At 47.4% G+C, this 14,558-nt stretch overlaps 1 protein-coding gene across 5 annotated transcripts in view; it reads right to left on the bottom strand.

Annotated features, from left to right (window-relative positions):
- The window catches only part of LHFPL2 (LHFPL tetraspan subfamily member 2), a 153,289-nt gene that overhangs the window by 24,792 nt on the left and 113,939 nt on the right, over positions 1-14,558 (bottom strand). The window contains exons 4-5 of one of the 5 annotated variants that reach the window (XM_031447047.2): positions 12,037-12,166; positions 10,372-10,410 (exon numbers count right to left, since the gene is read on the bottom strand). The exons of 3 other annotated variants lie outside the window; for them this stretch is intronic. The gene's annotated coding sequence lies outside the window, so the exon portion shown is untranslated. Of the gene's footprint in view, positions 1-606; positions 1,952-10,371; positions 10,411-12,036; positions 12,167-14,558 lie in introns of those variants that run through there. One more of the 5 variants, XM_031447051.2, reaches the window with a different exon arrangement.

Genomic DNA, 14,558 nt, shown 5'->3' on the forward strand with positions numbered 1-14,558 from the left:
TTTCCTCATGTACCATATGGAGACAAGCATGGTACCTGCCTCACAAGATTATTGTGAGAAAGTAAGAACCTGTGAAGCACCTCACACAGGGCCTGGCATAGTAAGTGCTCAGTAAACATCAACTCCTTTCTCTTAGAAGCTTTTCCCCTAACGTGGGTGACCCTGGTCAGACAACGGTTTGACCCACGGAAGTGCTCGGTGGGTAACAGAAACCTGGCCATTAAGAAGCAGAGAAAGGTTAAGCAGAGACTAGTTAGAGAGGGATGAGGTCACTGGTGTCTAAGCTTCCCTGGTGGGCTTTGAGGGTGAGGTCCTGGTCTTACATCCTATTTGCCTACATCCTAGCACAGCTGACAAGCTCAGCTGGGGAAAATAAATTAGTGTTAGGCCAGAAGCATAACCTACTCCCACTCACTCGTTCTCACTGCGCCCCACCTCAGTATTACCAAATAGAAATGCCTTTTGAGTTGAAAGTTACTGATATAAAAGAGCTTTGGAGGAGACGGTTTATAAGGAAAGCCGTCATTCTGAATGAGAACAACAAAACAAGCCAGGATGACTCCGAGGAGGACCCACACCCCCAACCCAGAAGCTGTGCCCACTCACCAGACTCACAGACACTTTCAATCCACCGGTGGAGAGCCCGCTTGTTAGGAGAAAATGAGGCTCTACAAAATCTTCCAATTTGATTAGAAAGCCAAGTTACTGATGTACCGAGCTGATCTGGATTCCTGCCCCTCTACTGGATCTTAATGAGTGTGCCAAGTGTCTACTGTCCTGGTCAGCCAGCTCAGCTCTGAGTCAGGGATAAAATTAGGCTGCAATCTCCGAAGAGAAAGGATGTGAAACTTTTGGAGAAGGAAAGATGCCACATTCAGGATTAGCCAAGTGGTCCACGCCAAATTTAAGGCAGGATTATTTAGGGACCCACGTGCTTAAATTTAGAAGATAAAGTTCCCTGTCCACCTGTGCTAAAACAATCCCCCCAAAACGGCACCAAATTCTCCCATCCACACCAGGGTGGCTGCAATGAGGCCTTCATTCTTTTGTTTGGAACAGGGAGCTACGATGCTTTGGTCTCACCAGCAAGTCTGCCTATTAGTACTAGAAGAGGAATCACCACGATATGCAAGGCTGAATGACAAAAGCTGACTTTCCTGAAGATCCAAGAAGCGTCCGTGGGTCGGTGGGACAGGGGAAAATCTAGAAATGCAGCAAGGGGCTTCTATCAGTGCTCTGTGGTCTGTACAACACCCCAGTTTGGCCATGTCACATACGCAGGGAAAGGCACCTGCTGAGGTTGCATCCACATCAAAGGGGAAAGAGAGCCTCGGCACAGATCGCGTTCACCCAGGGATTCAGCTCCGAGCTCCTCGGCACTGCTTCCACTGCTGTTCACTGTAATTCCTGCTTCTCCAGAGATCACATAAGACCAGGCCCTCTTCTCTCCACTAAATACATTTCTGCTCCAAGATACCTGGCTTTACTACCACATCCTTGACAGTTGTGGATAATCTGGACAGCCTCTGACTTTCAGAAAACGATGCTATGATTGTCACAAAGGTCCACAGAGTAAAGCCTCTTAGGGACTCCTGCAGAAACCTAGAGGAAGACCATAGTCAGAGTACAGGAGGACTGATACATTCGGGGTCCATGGGGGTCCTCATACACGGTTCTCCACAGAGCCCTAACGCTGAAAAGACGGGGGAGGTGTGAGCAGAGCTGAACGGGGCTTGCAACTTCCATCACAGGGTCCTTCTCTTGACTGCTTCCTGCTGTCAGTGAGAAGGGAAGAAAATGCACATGAGGCAGAACCGCCCAGGGCCAGATGGCTAGGAGCTTACTGGAACAGAAACCTGGGTGCAAAGTTCAAGTCTTCTAGAAAGGCGGAGGCAGACGGAACCGACTTCAATCTAAGCTGCACCAAAAGCCCACACTCTCCCTTACAGCAGCAGCAGAGCCCGAGAATGAGGCCATGCAAACCAAGTTTTGAGGACTGTCACCTCCTCCCTCACTGTGGTTCTGTTTTTCAGCTTCATTATGAACATCTGCAAGCACAGATACGAGGTGGAGAGAATAGACTGAATGCCCAGGCTGAACGTGGCTTAACATGTTGCCGTGCCTGTTCCATCCATCTACTCACAACCATCACACTCACGCTCAGACTTCTTTTCTGGGCCGTTTGAAAATGAGTCACAGATGTCGACATTTCACCCCTAAATAGTTTGCATACACCTCCTGAAAATGAGGACATTCTCCTACATCGCCACAATAAAATTAACACACCCAAGAAAACTGACAATAATTCCCTTATATCCAAAGCCCAGTCCACACTCAGATTTCCCTACCCTGCCCCAAGTTTTATAGCTGTCTTTTTAAAAACATGACTCAACCAAGGCCCATGCATTGCATTTAGTTATGTGTCTTTAGTCTCTTTTAGTCAAAAATAGTCCTTCCAATCCTACCCTGCCCTGCCCGTATTTTTTCCCCTTGACATTGACTTTCTTTGAAGACGCCAGACCAGTGGTCTTACAGGATACCCAACGATCTGATCTGTCTATTTCCTCATGGTGCCATTTAAACTCGTTCTCTATCCTATTATAGAGAAACTGGAGGTTAAATCTAAAGGCTAGTTTAGATGCAGCATAAACATTTTTGGTGAGAATCCTTTGTAGGTAATGCCGTGTAATTCCTACTGAATCACAGCTGGAATATGATTGAGGCTGCACCTCAGAATCAGAGTAATTTTACACGTACATACACACAGGCACATGTGTGTGTGTGTGTGTGTGCACAGAAAAAGAAAGACAAGGACAAAAACAAACAGACAGAACAAGCCTGTCCTGTTCCCTCCAGTCCTAAAGAATCCAAATTTGGCTGAGGAAGTGGGCAGAAGGTTGGTCTGGGCAGGACACTACTGTTTAAAGAGCTCGTCAGGGGGCTTCTGATGCCCCAGTTGAGAAGCCCTGTCCTGCAAGATGCCATCCTGGAAGCTGAAGGAACGATTCATCAAAGAAATTTCACTTCCAAGAAATGTTTGCTGTATTTCTTTGAAATAGAACCATATTTCATGTATAACTTATGAAAACAGAGAAAGATCTGTGGAGTCAGGGAGGGAGAAAGAATTTTAAAGAAACACAGCTCTTCTGGGGAGGTCCAACTTGAAGCAAGAAAGCGCAGGCTGTGGCGAGGAGGACAGCCCCCCTTTCAGGAGGGTCAGCCCTGGCTCCCGGACGCTTCTCTCAGGCCTTGCGCTCTGCCCGCCATCACCGCGCCCCTGCTTGGAGGGGGCGTTAGGCACCGGGCAACACCATGTGCGAAGCAATTTGGGACAGCACTGTTTTAAGAGCTTTGTAAACAGGTGGGATCAAATCAGCTGCATGTCCTTGAACAGGGTATCTATATTTAACTTCTGCCAGCCTCAGTTCCCTCATCTGCACAATGAGGCTATCGGCATCTTCCTCACAAGGCTGCCGTGAAGATTCGAGGGGAAAGTTTACGTAAAATAATCAAATCCGTTTCTACTTTATTGCGCTCAACAGACATTAGCTTTTAATCATTATCATATGATTAGCTCAACACAGTACTTGTGGTTCAGTAAGTACTAAAAAATATTAACTCCTATGATTAATAATAAATTTACTGCACTGACCCACGTGGCCTAAGTAATCGATACACTTTGGCGCAGACTGCATTTTGCCCCCACGTCACTGGGAGTTCCTTGGCCAACATCCATGTTCATTATTACCACTTCCCTCAGATACACAAGTCCCACAAAGGTTCAGCAACACGGCCTCCATCCCAGTGTCTTCTGGAAGGAGAAGTGGATTAGGAAAGTGGAATTTATGTGCTTTAGCCTTCCGAAAGCTGGAAAGACCCTCTAGAGTGCTGCTTCTTAGAGTGTGGTCCCTGGACACCCCCCCCCCATCTACTAGAGGGGGATGTCAGCCACCTGTTTCAAAAGTGCACATTCCTGGTTCCCACACACTGCACCAAACTTGCTGGAGGTGTTGCCAGAAACTGCATTTTTAACAAGCCCCCAGGAGATTCTTTACACACTGAATTCTGAGAGTCAGCTGGGAGGAGGTCCCACACTGGCTGAGATCAGCTTGCACCGAGCAGTTCCTTGGTGCTGGGGGTTGGGGAGGTGTGTGGTCCAGCTCACAAGGACAGAGCCAGACCACCTGTCCTCAGCACAGCTCACAGGGACGAGTGATTCTGCAGGGAAACCAACCATCCCCACCCAGCTCCCACCGGCTTGCATGTTGTCCAGTAATCCTCGTCCGGCACGAGGGGCTCCCCACCCATTGGGACCTCCTCTTCAGAGCACCAAGCAGTGTTAGAACTGAAGAGACAGTACTGGCGTGAACAGCTCAGAACCCTGAGTGATCTTTTTTAAAAAATCAGCTGCCTAAGGAGGTTCTGCAAACTCTCATTTGCCCTGGCCACCCCCTAAAATACCCTGACTATGGAAATGCAGACATCTTGACTCTATTTAAGAAGAGGGTCCAAATGCACTAATAATTATACTGTCCTTCAAGTTATGGTCTCAACATGCTCAACACCTCCTGCTCATCGCCAACATCTTTTCCTCAGAGATAAACCCCTCTCCTCCCCTCCCTCCCATCTCTATGCACAAACTCTCATGCTGCGGTTCTCAGCGGGAGTAATTTTGCCCCTTCCCCCCTTGCAGGGGATACTTGGCAATGTCTGAAGACATTTGTGGTTGCCACAGCTTGGGGTAGGAGGGGTGCCACTGGTACCTGGTGGGTAGAGGCCAAGGATGCTGCTAACACAGGCAGCTCCCAGGATAGAGCCGGTCAGTGGTGCTGGAGGCTTCCTGCGCTTTTTTACATTTGTAAGTGCAGCCCAATACAGAGCTCTGAAACCTTCACATTTTATAAAAAGTCTGCTCTAATGAGGGAGTCATGTTCTATAATCTGGATGGACAAGCACGGAATTTACTAAATTAGGTCTATTTTTAGTTGTTTTTCCGATATTTTTTTTAAGGTCCATGCTAATCTGTATGTCCAAGATGGCAGGCTGACAGAATGTGGAATCCAACTCGTCAGAACAGACAGAACCTTGACCTTGCCTCTCATAGGGCTTCCCCACAGTTTCTTTGGACCACACACCAGTCAGCTTTTGTTTTGAGTAATCTCTATCCTACAAATGGCAAAACAGGGCTCACAGAAAATGCAAGTTTGGCCACGTGGCCTTCATTCTCTCCAATTCTCCTCCTTCTGAGCTGGCCTGGCCAGTGGAAACGTGAGGGAACCTCGAGGAACTTATCAAGCAGACCTCAGTCATTTCAGGCATCCTGGTTATTACCTGACCCCAGCATGGCCCCCCCACCTCTGCAAGATGCTCCTCTCCTGTTGAACCTAGTGGTAACTTCAGCTGCCTGGTGGCCCCTCCAGAGAAGCAGGGGCTCCCCTCTCCAAAACATCTCAACGAGCCTCGTTCTCTCGGGTCTGGAGCACCCAGTGAACTTGTGCTCACTGTCAAGTTTGTTTTCTAACTCACCAGTCCTGGTCAGTCATATATTTCTTCTTCAATGCCCACTCCAATTCCTCTCTACCCAATTAGCCTGCTTTCCGAGCACCCATTTCTAGAGGGGTCATTTGTACACTCTGTCTGGAAGCATCAGCAGCCAGAGAGAGCAGGTTCACTTGTCCGGCCATATTTCCCGAATGATTCATTTTTTAAAGAATTCTCAACCCCACTTACCTATTTATAACCTTTTTTTCCCTTTTATGAATGTCATGATCTAAAAATCTTAAGGAGTAAGTCTTTCTTTATGTGTCTTTCTGTTTTTGTCCAACAGGAGGGACTGAGAAACCAGCTTGTATGGGAGATGCTAACGTGTGATGCAGCACAGAGCCTATTGGCCGGGGGCCACGTGCTTATGCCCTGTACGCACTGTGGGGTCAATGGTTCTTGGTTTTTTAAATGGAAGTAGAACTTGAGCTTCAAGAGCTGCCTTTTTTTCTTCTTCTTTCTTTCAATGCAGCATAGTTGATTCACAAAGGAGCTGCCTGTTAATGCTACCTTTTAAACAAAAGGTAGTTTTCAGATTCGTAATGAATTCTGGCAAAACAGAAGTCTTTAAGTGAGCCTCACTAATATTTTTAGAATCAGTAAGAAAGCAGAGAGTTTTAATGGACAAGAGTAACAAAGGGTGGAAAGCAGAGAACTTAAAAAAAAACTTAAACCTCAAGCTTTTCTTTCTTTGTGAACTCCCTGGTGTCACAGAGGGGAGACTCCAAATGCTCTCTGTTTAAGTGACTCAACTCTGAGAATAAATCACCCTCAGAGGATGCGCTTCTGGCTCGTCTCAGTGGACAGCTGGGCAGCCTCCCCCTTACCGGGGAGCACGGATGTTCATTCTTACAGCAACTGCAAGCTCTCCAGTCCCTTGTTTGGAGAGGCAGAAAGAATCGTTGCTTGTTCACAAGATACGAGCCCATCAGCCAGGTTCCCTTCCAACAGCTTAAGGATGACCAAATTCGATAAATGCAGAGGATTATGCCATCTGTTATTTCTGAGCCTCTCACACAAACCCGTAAAACACCAAGTGAGCGCAAGAATCAACTAGCACGAGAGTCCCTTCCTGACTGAAGCTTCCGGGCAAGCTCCTGAGAAAGACTACATTATTCCTTCACATAGTCTGTCGCTTCCTGGAGGAAGACGGTATTTTTCTACCCGATGACATCAGGCCTGACCAGGGGACTTGTCCAGCCAATCCAGCAGGCAGAAGTGACAAGTGCCACTCCTGGTAAGAAGAGCTCACGAGCTGGTGCTTTGCTGTCCAGCTTTCTCACCTCTCCCATGAAATCAGAAATCCCAGGCAGAGACCTCTCCATCGGGCTGGGTCCTGACAACATGAAGCAGAGGCACAGCTGACCCTTGACAGACACGCAGTGCGGGTGGGAAACCAAAGCTTGGTCACCGCACTGCTGAGATGTTAGGGCCACAGAACAGCCCAGCCTCCTCTGAGGGCTGAGCTCCGGCAGAGCCAGCGCCTGTCCATCCTGTCTGTCTCTGATGTCGGGTCACATTCGATTCCGCCATCCCCGACCACATACACGGCAAAGAACTCCGAAATTAAACAACAATCAAAGGCATCTAGTGAGACACGTTAAAGCTTGGCAACCATCTCAGAAGCATTCACTGTGCAGTTCACTGTGGTAAGCTGCTACGAAAAAGTTTACTCTCTTAATGTGCTTATTTTAGGGTTAGCGAATGAAAGTACTAAGAAAGAAGAAAAAGTCCCTATTGAGTAAATGAGGACAACAGAAGTGACTCTGAGAGCAACAGCCAGAAGGATCACTTCCCACATCAGGCGCTTCTCCGAGGTCTCCTAGCCACAGAGTCCTGACCACTCGGAGCTGGCGCGGCCTTCCTCATCTGCATCAATTTCTTCCATCCTGGGGCACCTCCAGTCACCTGGTGCCACCACCACTAGGAGGTGTGCTTCTCACAAGCACAAGAAGAGAGCTCTGAGCTCTGCCTGAGGGGAGGCTTGGCCAGACCTGCAGCTCAGGAGACACCTCGAGGACCAGCTGGGACAAGGCGTTGGCCCAGGACAAACGTGCGGGGCTGCCCAGAGGCCAGTCTCCAACCTGTGTCAGGCCAGGTCTTCCTAAGGAATGGGGCCCACAGGGCTGCAGGGAGGGTAGCCACGCACCGATGGGGCAAGAGACCATAGAGGAGGGCAATGAGGATGACCGAGGCCCTGATCAGCCCCAGCTGCAGGGAAGTCAACGCAGCGAGAGAGGGAGAGCTGAGCCACCAGGGCACGAGGTGGAAGGGGCAAGTCACAGGCAGACAAACAGCCATGAGCACACGAGAACTGTTTTCAGGCCATCTCCACCATGAGAATCCGAATATTCCCTCTAGGAATGCAGTCATTTCAGAGACGAAGAACAACATGCGGAGTGTTAGGGTGAAAACCGGTGGCTTCTATAAGGAAGAGCTTCATCAGCTCATGAGAACACTTGTCACTTTAAAAATAAAGTTAAGTTAGGTATCAGCTCGTTTTAAACCATGCCTATTATAAATACATACATATATATAAAACTGCAGTATGGTATCATCTTATAAACTCTGTGACTAATATTAGACAAAAATGTTAATCTGGAAACAATCACAGGGAGTTAAAGAATGGCAAACAAGATTTTCTCCCCTTGCACCTCCACTGGCCCTGAAAACCTGACCCATTAGTGCTACGGGAGCAGTTAATGTTCAAGCTGAGCCTCGGTGCCAAGTCTCCAAGCGGCCATTGAGGAGGAGACGGGTGTGAACACAAGTGTGGTGGAAACCTCATCCCAACATGGCCCAGGGGACAGGCCAGCTGTGTGACTCAGAGAGGGGTGCCAGCCCAAACTCCAACCCAGGAACTTCCCAGAGGGCAGAGGGCAGGAGCAGCTCACAGCAGCAGCGACCTTCACCCAGGACCCCATCAAAACAAACAGCCCACGCACATCACAAAGCTCTCAGTGGCCACAGGCTGTGCCGACAAAGCTCCCAGCAGAGTGACACATTTTTAATTACCCCACTAAACGATATTATCAGTGAACTGAGTCTAACGATGTAAGACAATCCATATCCTTAAAAGCCAAGACCAAATTTGGGATTTACCCAGGGACCAAGACAATGCTAGTCATTGCTCACTTTTTTTTTTTTAAACCTTCTATATTCTCACTGAGGTCACTTCTGTCTCTAACAAACATTGCTAAGCAGTAGCAGAATTTCAAAAAGTGTTTGAATGATTTCAAGGAACAAAGTCTATTGTAAGCTGTGTTCATGTTTCTAAGTGCATCACTAAAATATTCAAACTCACTGTTTTTTATTACTTCACTTACACTGATGCTGGCTTTTCACAATGAAAGGGATGACCTGCAGCCTTAAGGTCTGCACTGCCCTGTCTGTGTCCACCGTACATACTTCTTGAAAGCCAGCGAGCCTGGAGAAGGATCTGGAAAGGGGCTATGGCTTTATGTATTGAACACACAAGAAATGAAGAACAAAACGTACTAGTGAGTGTTCACAAACATGGCTCTTTATAATTCTGTTTATATATCAAAAATCTCCCATCTCTAGTGCCTTATTTATAATATTTAAAACCCAGGAACTACTGTATGAACAGGAATGCACAGAAACACACACACACACACACACACACATATACACATTCGTAATGTCAGATTTTTTTAACATCTAAAATATCAGCAAGACAGATTTGCACACTGCATCCATGCCAAGTTCATTAAACACCGTCCACGTCGGTGATTTCACAGCCAGAGATCAAGCTACCCAGCATTTTTCAACCCTAACAAGAATGCCAAACTCAAAGCTGTAGACAGGTTTACGCTTCCTTCATTTATTAACTAGAGGAATTCCCCAGATATTTAGGATTCAAAATGTGTTTTGAAAACAAATGAGCTTAATGCACACTCTTCTAGGAAAAGCAAGTTCAACACACAGCTGCCGGCAGCTTCGGGTACGTGCACACAACACCGACCTTAAACGCAGGCAAGGCCTTGGCCCCAGTACTGACCCGGCCTAACGACGGCGCAGGAACGTACCCGCGGGAGGAGACCAGTGAGCCTTCCTCACTGCAGCCTGGACCAAGTCGGCACAGATGCACACTTCAAGCTGGTCAGAGAGAAAAACCCCATTCTGAGGTCTGAACCCTCGCACTTGTTCACAGGACCCAGCACTCCCTTTCCGGGAACAGGGGCTTATTGTTACAGCTTCTATGAACAGCAAGGCCTCATAAACGGAGATGAACTCAGAAGAAGAGAGTATGTGTCAGAAGACCAAGGCACTTAAAACAAAAGCCAAGTGCTGGCAAGGCTGGGAACACAGATGGCTTTAGGTCCCCATCCCTAAGAAGAGACACCCCAACCCCATGTTCCCCAGCATCTCACCTGTAAGGGCTGCTACACAAGGTGGGCAAAGAGAAAGCCCGATGCACGTGTCAGAGCCATGGGCTCCTGCCCCTGAGACCGGAGGGAAGGGGGCGGGGCACGAGCACTGAAGGACTGACACAGCAGTTGAGGACGGGACAGACTGGTTACAACCAAGACGGCGGAAGATCTGACTTCCAGTAGACCTGGAGCCTCATGCTCACCCACAGGCGCCATGACAGGTCCTAGGTGACCTCACAAGGCCAAAAGTGGGCAGGGCCCAACTCCTGGAAATCCCCGTCCCTTCCAACATAGTTGGACTAATCCTCTTACTTGTTAACATGAAATTACTAAGCCCATAAAAACTAACCATCCCGTACCTCGTGGTCACTCCCTCTCTCGCCTTTGAGATGGTCTGCACTCTGTCTATGGAGTGTATATCTCTAAATAAACTTACCTTCACTTGACTACATATGCCTCGCTCTTGAATTCTTTCCTGTGAGAGAAACAGAATAGTGCTCAGCAGGGGAGCCGGGGGTAGACAGCGCAGGGAAAAAACGGACTATACTTTGGTGAGGTAATAAAAAGGAGCACCCCTGGGATGCTGACACAGATTTCTCTGAGGTGGTTGGAATTAACAGATTTCATCACAGCAGACATTTCCCACAGCTCTGATGACCTCGGGCCTCATGCTGAGACACCCACACATGACAGAGAAAGTCCCTTTCTCCATGTCCCATGTGCCAACCCTCCATGAATAGGGTGGCTGATCGATCCAGATCCTGGCATAAAATGTGGGCAGGACAAAGTTTTGGGGACAGTCTCTCAGGCTCACACATAGGATGAGGGTGGGCTCAACAGCCATCCTTTCAAGGTTGCTACAAAACCCACTGCCCCACCCTCCCAGTCAATGAGCTCATCCAGAAAGGCAGCCTCGGGGAATGAGTCAGTCTGGAGCCACCATTGACATGTGAATCCTGGTTCTACCACTTTCCGGGCGGTAACCTTGAGCTCAGATGTGCCGCTGTACCTCAGTTCCTGTGTCTGTAAAATGGGGCACTAACAGAACCTACCACATAGGCTTGTTGCAAAGACCCACTAAGTTCAAGTAAGCAACAAGCTTGGAACAGTGCTTGGTGGTCAGTAAGTACTCCAAGCAGGTGGGCTACACTCTCGGGGGCAGGATCCAGCCTCCACAGGCCCCACATGGACATGGCCACTCCTGCAGTCACGCCACCAGCATTCCTTTCCCCTTTTAGACCTTCCTGTTCTTGGGTCCGCCTGTCACATGGGTAATCAGCCTTACCCTCAAATACCAAGTTTCTCCATGGAAGTTGTACAGCAGAAAGGACAAAAACAAATGCAAAAGGATACAAAATACCTATTTCAATGCTATCACCCTGGCTGTCCCTTTAACTAGCTCTGTGTCTTTGGACAAGGATGCAGGTGACAGAAGTATCTACCTCAGAGGGGGGTACAAGGATGACAAACTCCCGTGGGTGTAAAGCAAGGTATAATTTTAAGTACTCAGTAGGTGGTAGGAATCATTACTACTATCGTATTGGTTAACATTTATTTTTCTGCTCTAGGAAGGTTATCTCCATGTGGTCACAAAAAAAATTACGTTCTAGTATCAGTAACTGTAGACTGAAATTTTTTATCAAATGGCAAAGTCATAGTTGGGAACAAAACACTAGACAGGAAGCAGGCAAAACATGGGCTCTGGCCTAGGCTCTTGGCTAACGGCAGGTGACCAGACACAGTTCCTTCAGCTGCTCTGACTTCAGGGTCTCAGCATGAAGCAAGTGGTCAGACCTGCCAGTCACCACTGTCACCATCACTTTCAGCTCCCAAACACAGTCATTTCAACCACATGACCACCCTTCATCACTTTCTCCCAGACCAGGGCTCCTGCTGGAACAGATGGCTCTCCAAGTCCTGCATCTCTGGTTGGATGGGAAGGGGGAACACCCTGTAGGTTATGAGGAATACAAGTGTAGAGGCACAAGAGAAGGTCTCCTCTGAGCACAGGGGGCTGTCCAAGGGCCATGGTCAAAGGGCGCAGGCTGGACTGGCTCCCTCTTCTCAACATCTTTTTTTTTTCTGGGGAGGGAGAACCTACCTCTATCCTTTCATTTCCAGGTCCAGAGTGTCCTTCATTCTTGGAAAACCAGCAGAGCAGTCCCCACTCCAGTCTTTGGGCTAACAGCTAAAAATGAGGCCCCCTCTGTCCTTAGCTTCAGAGATGGGCCCTGCAATTAAAGAAGCCTTACTTGGTTATGAAAATCCACGGTCGTAAAAAGGGTCCTCCCTTTCTTACATACGTTGGCTTCTGTTCTAGACAAGTAAAATGCTTGCCTGTGAAAAATTCCATTGCCACATGACAGAGCATATGATAGAATACAAAGTTTTGATCATTTTTTAAAGCGTTTATATTTTGGTATCTTACGTATTTCAAGAAGGATGCCAGCTGATTAACAAATGCATCTGAATACTGGTTCTCCAGTTAGAGAAGCCAGCAATACAACATGAGCGATTCCTTTTTACATGCTTTAGTTTCAGGCAGGAGTTAAGTCATATCCCTTTTATTTCAAAACATAAACCATATGAAATTGTCCAATAAAATTAATGTTTGCTGCTGTTTATTCTCTGTTCCTTGGTGAATTATTAAAGTTAAGCAGTGCAATTCTCTCATCAGTTATAAATGGCCCCAGAAGGCTGATTTGCATCCATCCAGGACCACTTATTTCTGATAAATATCCTTATTAATGATCTAATAAAGTGTCTTATTTTGTTACGGTCATTTGAAATGATTCAAATGATGTTTAAAAATTCAACGCTCCAGCCCAACAGCCTGGTGGTGAAGCTGCTGAGTTGACACCAATTTAAAGAGATTTTTCAGTTTTACTCAGTACTTATCAGTGAGATCATGGACGAATTAAAAAAAAATTTTTTTTTTTAAATTTTGGTCTCAATGTTGTCAAAGGCAGTATTTTACAAAGGTTTGGTCAATTTGACCTGATTACAATGATAACTGCAGGTAGCAAAGGCCAGGGGTAGGAGGTTCTGGTAGACGAATTACCGGGCATCAACCACACACATCCTAAACTGCAGGCATGGGCTGGGAGAAGACCCGCACTCACAAACATGCCCAGCGTCACTCCTCCTAACTTCCTGAACAGTGTTGCAGACTAAGCTCTCACGGAGATGGCCATTCACAAAAGCAAGGGCTAAACTGTTTCGGCCTCTGCGACTTGGGCAGGAAGACAAGTGCAGCCCTCCTGAGGCCACTGCGTGTAGGTGGGAATGAGCTGATGACTGAGCTGTGCACACACAGACACACCTTGCACCCCTGCCGAGGAGTCAAGGGCCCAGAGGCTTCAATGAACAGAAGCAATGCACTGCTGAGGTAACGGGTGAAACTGCACCAATTCTGCAAAAAAATAGCTCTTACTTTTCCCAGGGCCCAGAATATGTGATTTCTGAATCTTTCCTCTGTTCTTATCTCATTAAACCTCACCCTTCTTGGAAAATAATGCTCATTAAACATCTACGGAAACTTAAAGAGGAGTCACATATTGCGGTCTCCCCAAACTGGAGAATTCCTATTCATATGCATGGGTGCTCCTCGTTTATCATGGTGACTAATGAGCAACTGATGCTCTAAAGTGGAAAGACAAGGCAGGTGCCCTCTGCAAGCTCACATCTAGTTCAAGGTCTGACAGTCTGAGGTGTGTGGAGGACACACTGGGTTATGGAAGGGTGCGGGGAGGGGACACAAAGACACTCATGGAACCGATATTATAGTTGGAATCAGGAAACACACAGATTTAAGAAAGACCAAGGCCGAGAGGAGCCTGATGAGCCACTGAGAAGTCCGTGCGCTCCGGTGGGTGGGGCAGCACGAGAGCGGGGAGAACTCCAAGGAAACCATCAGGAAGAGAGTAACTGGGAAGGAATCCTACCCTTAGTTCAAATGGGAAAGTTGCAGTTGGAGAAGGGGGCGGGGCCTGGAGTTTTTCTGTTTCTTTCGGATCACTCTGGATGGTGGCGTAAAAACATTTCTGAAGAGAAAGCTGAAGGGCTGGATGGTGCTTATGCTCTGAGCAAAACAGGAGTGGCTGATGCCCCTCAAGTTTTCTTGGTGTGTATAAGTAGAAACAACAGCTGAAAGGGTGAATGATTGTTCATTCAGGCATATCTGCTGGTTATTTAGTATGACGAAATTTAAACAGAAGGCTGAAAATTAACCTTAGGTTTTAACAGCCCCCTTACCCATTCAGATTCCCTTTTGAACTTACAGGATTATTTGTGAACTTTCTGTAACAATTTCAAGGAATTAGGATAACTTTTAAGTGTGTCTGGTTTTCCGATCCAAGTTTGACCAAGAAAGAAACTCCTAGGCCACATGGGGTTTCGGCAGTTCTGAGAGGTAAACATGCCCCTGACATCAAGGCTGATGGGGTAACACTGGCAGGTCTGCTTCACCCTCTTCTGCTTCTGTTCCAGAACATGGCATCCTCTGGTCCTAAAAAGAATGGTGCTGGTAGGACTCTTCATTACTCAAAGAGGCAGTCTGCCCTGGATTGAATATGTATTAATTTGGCTCAGGGGAAAATTAATCACCACAGTAGGGGAAGAGTC

The sequence above is a fragment of the Camelus dromedarius genome, chromosome 3, assembly GCF_036321535.1.
Source record: "Camelus dromedarius isolate mCamDro1 chromosome 3, mCamDro1.pat, whole genome shotgun sequence".
NCBI classification, from domain to species: domain Eukaryota; kingdom Metazoa; phylum Chordata; class Mammalia; order Artiodactyla; family Camelidae; genus Camelus; species Camelus dromedarius.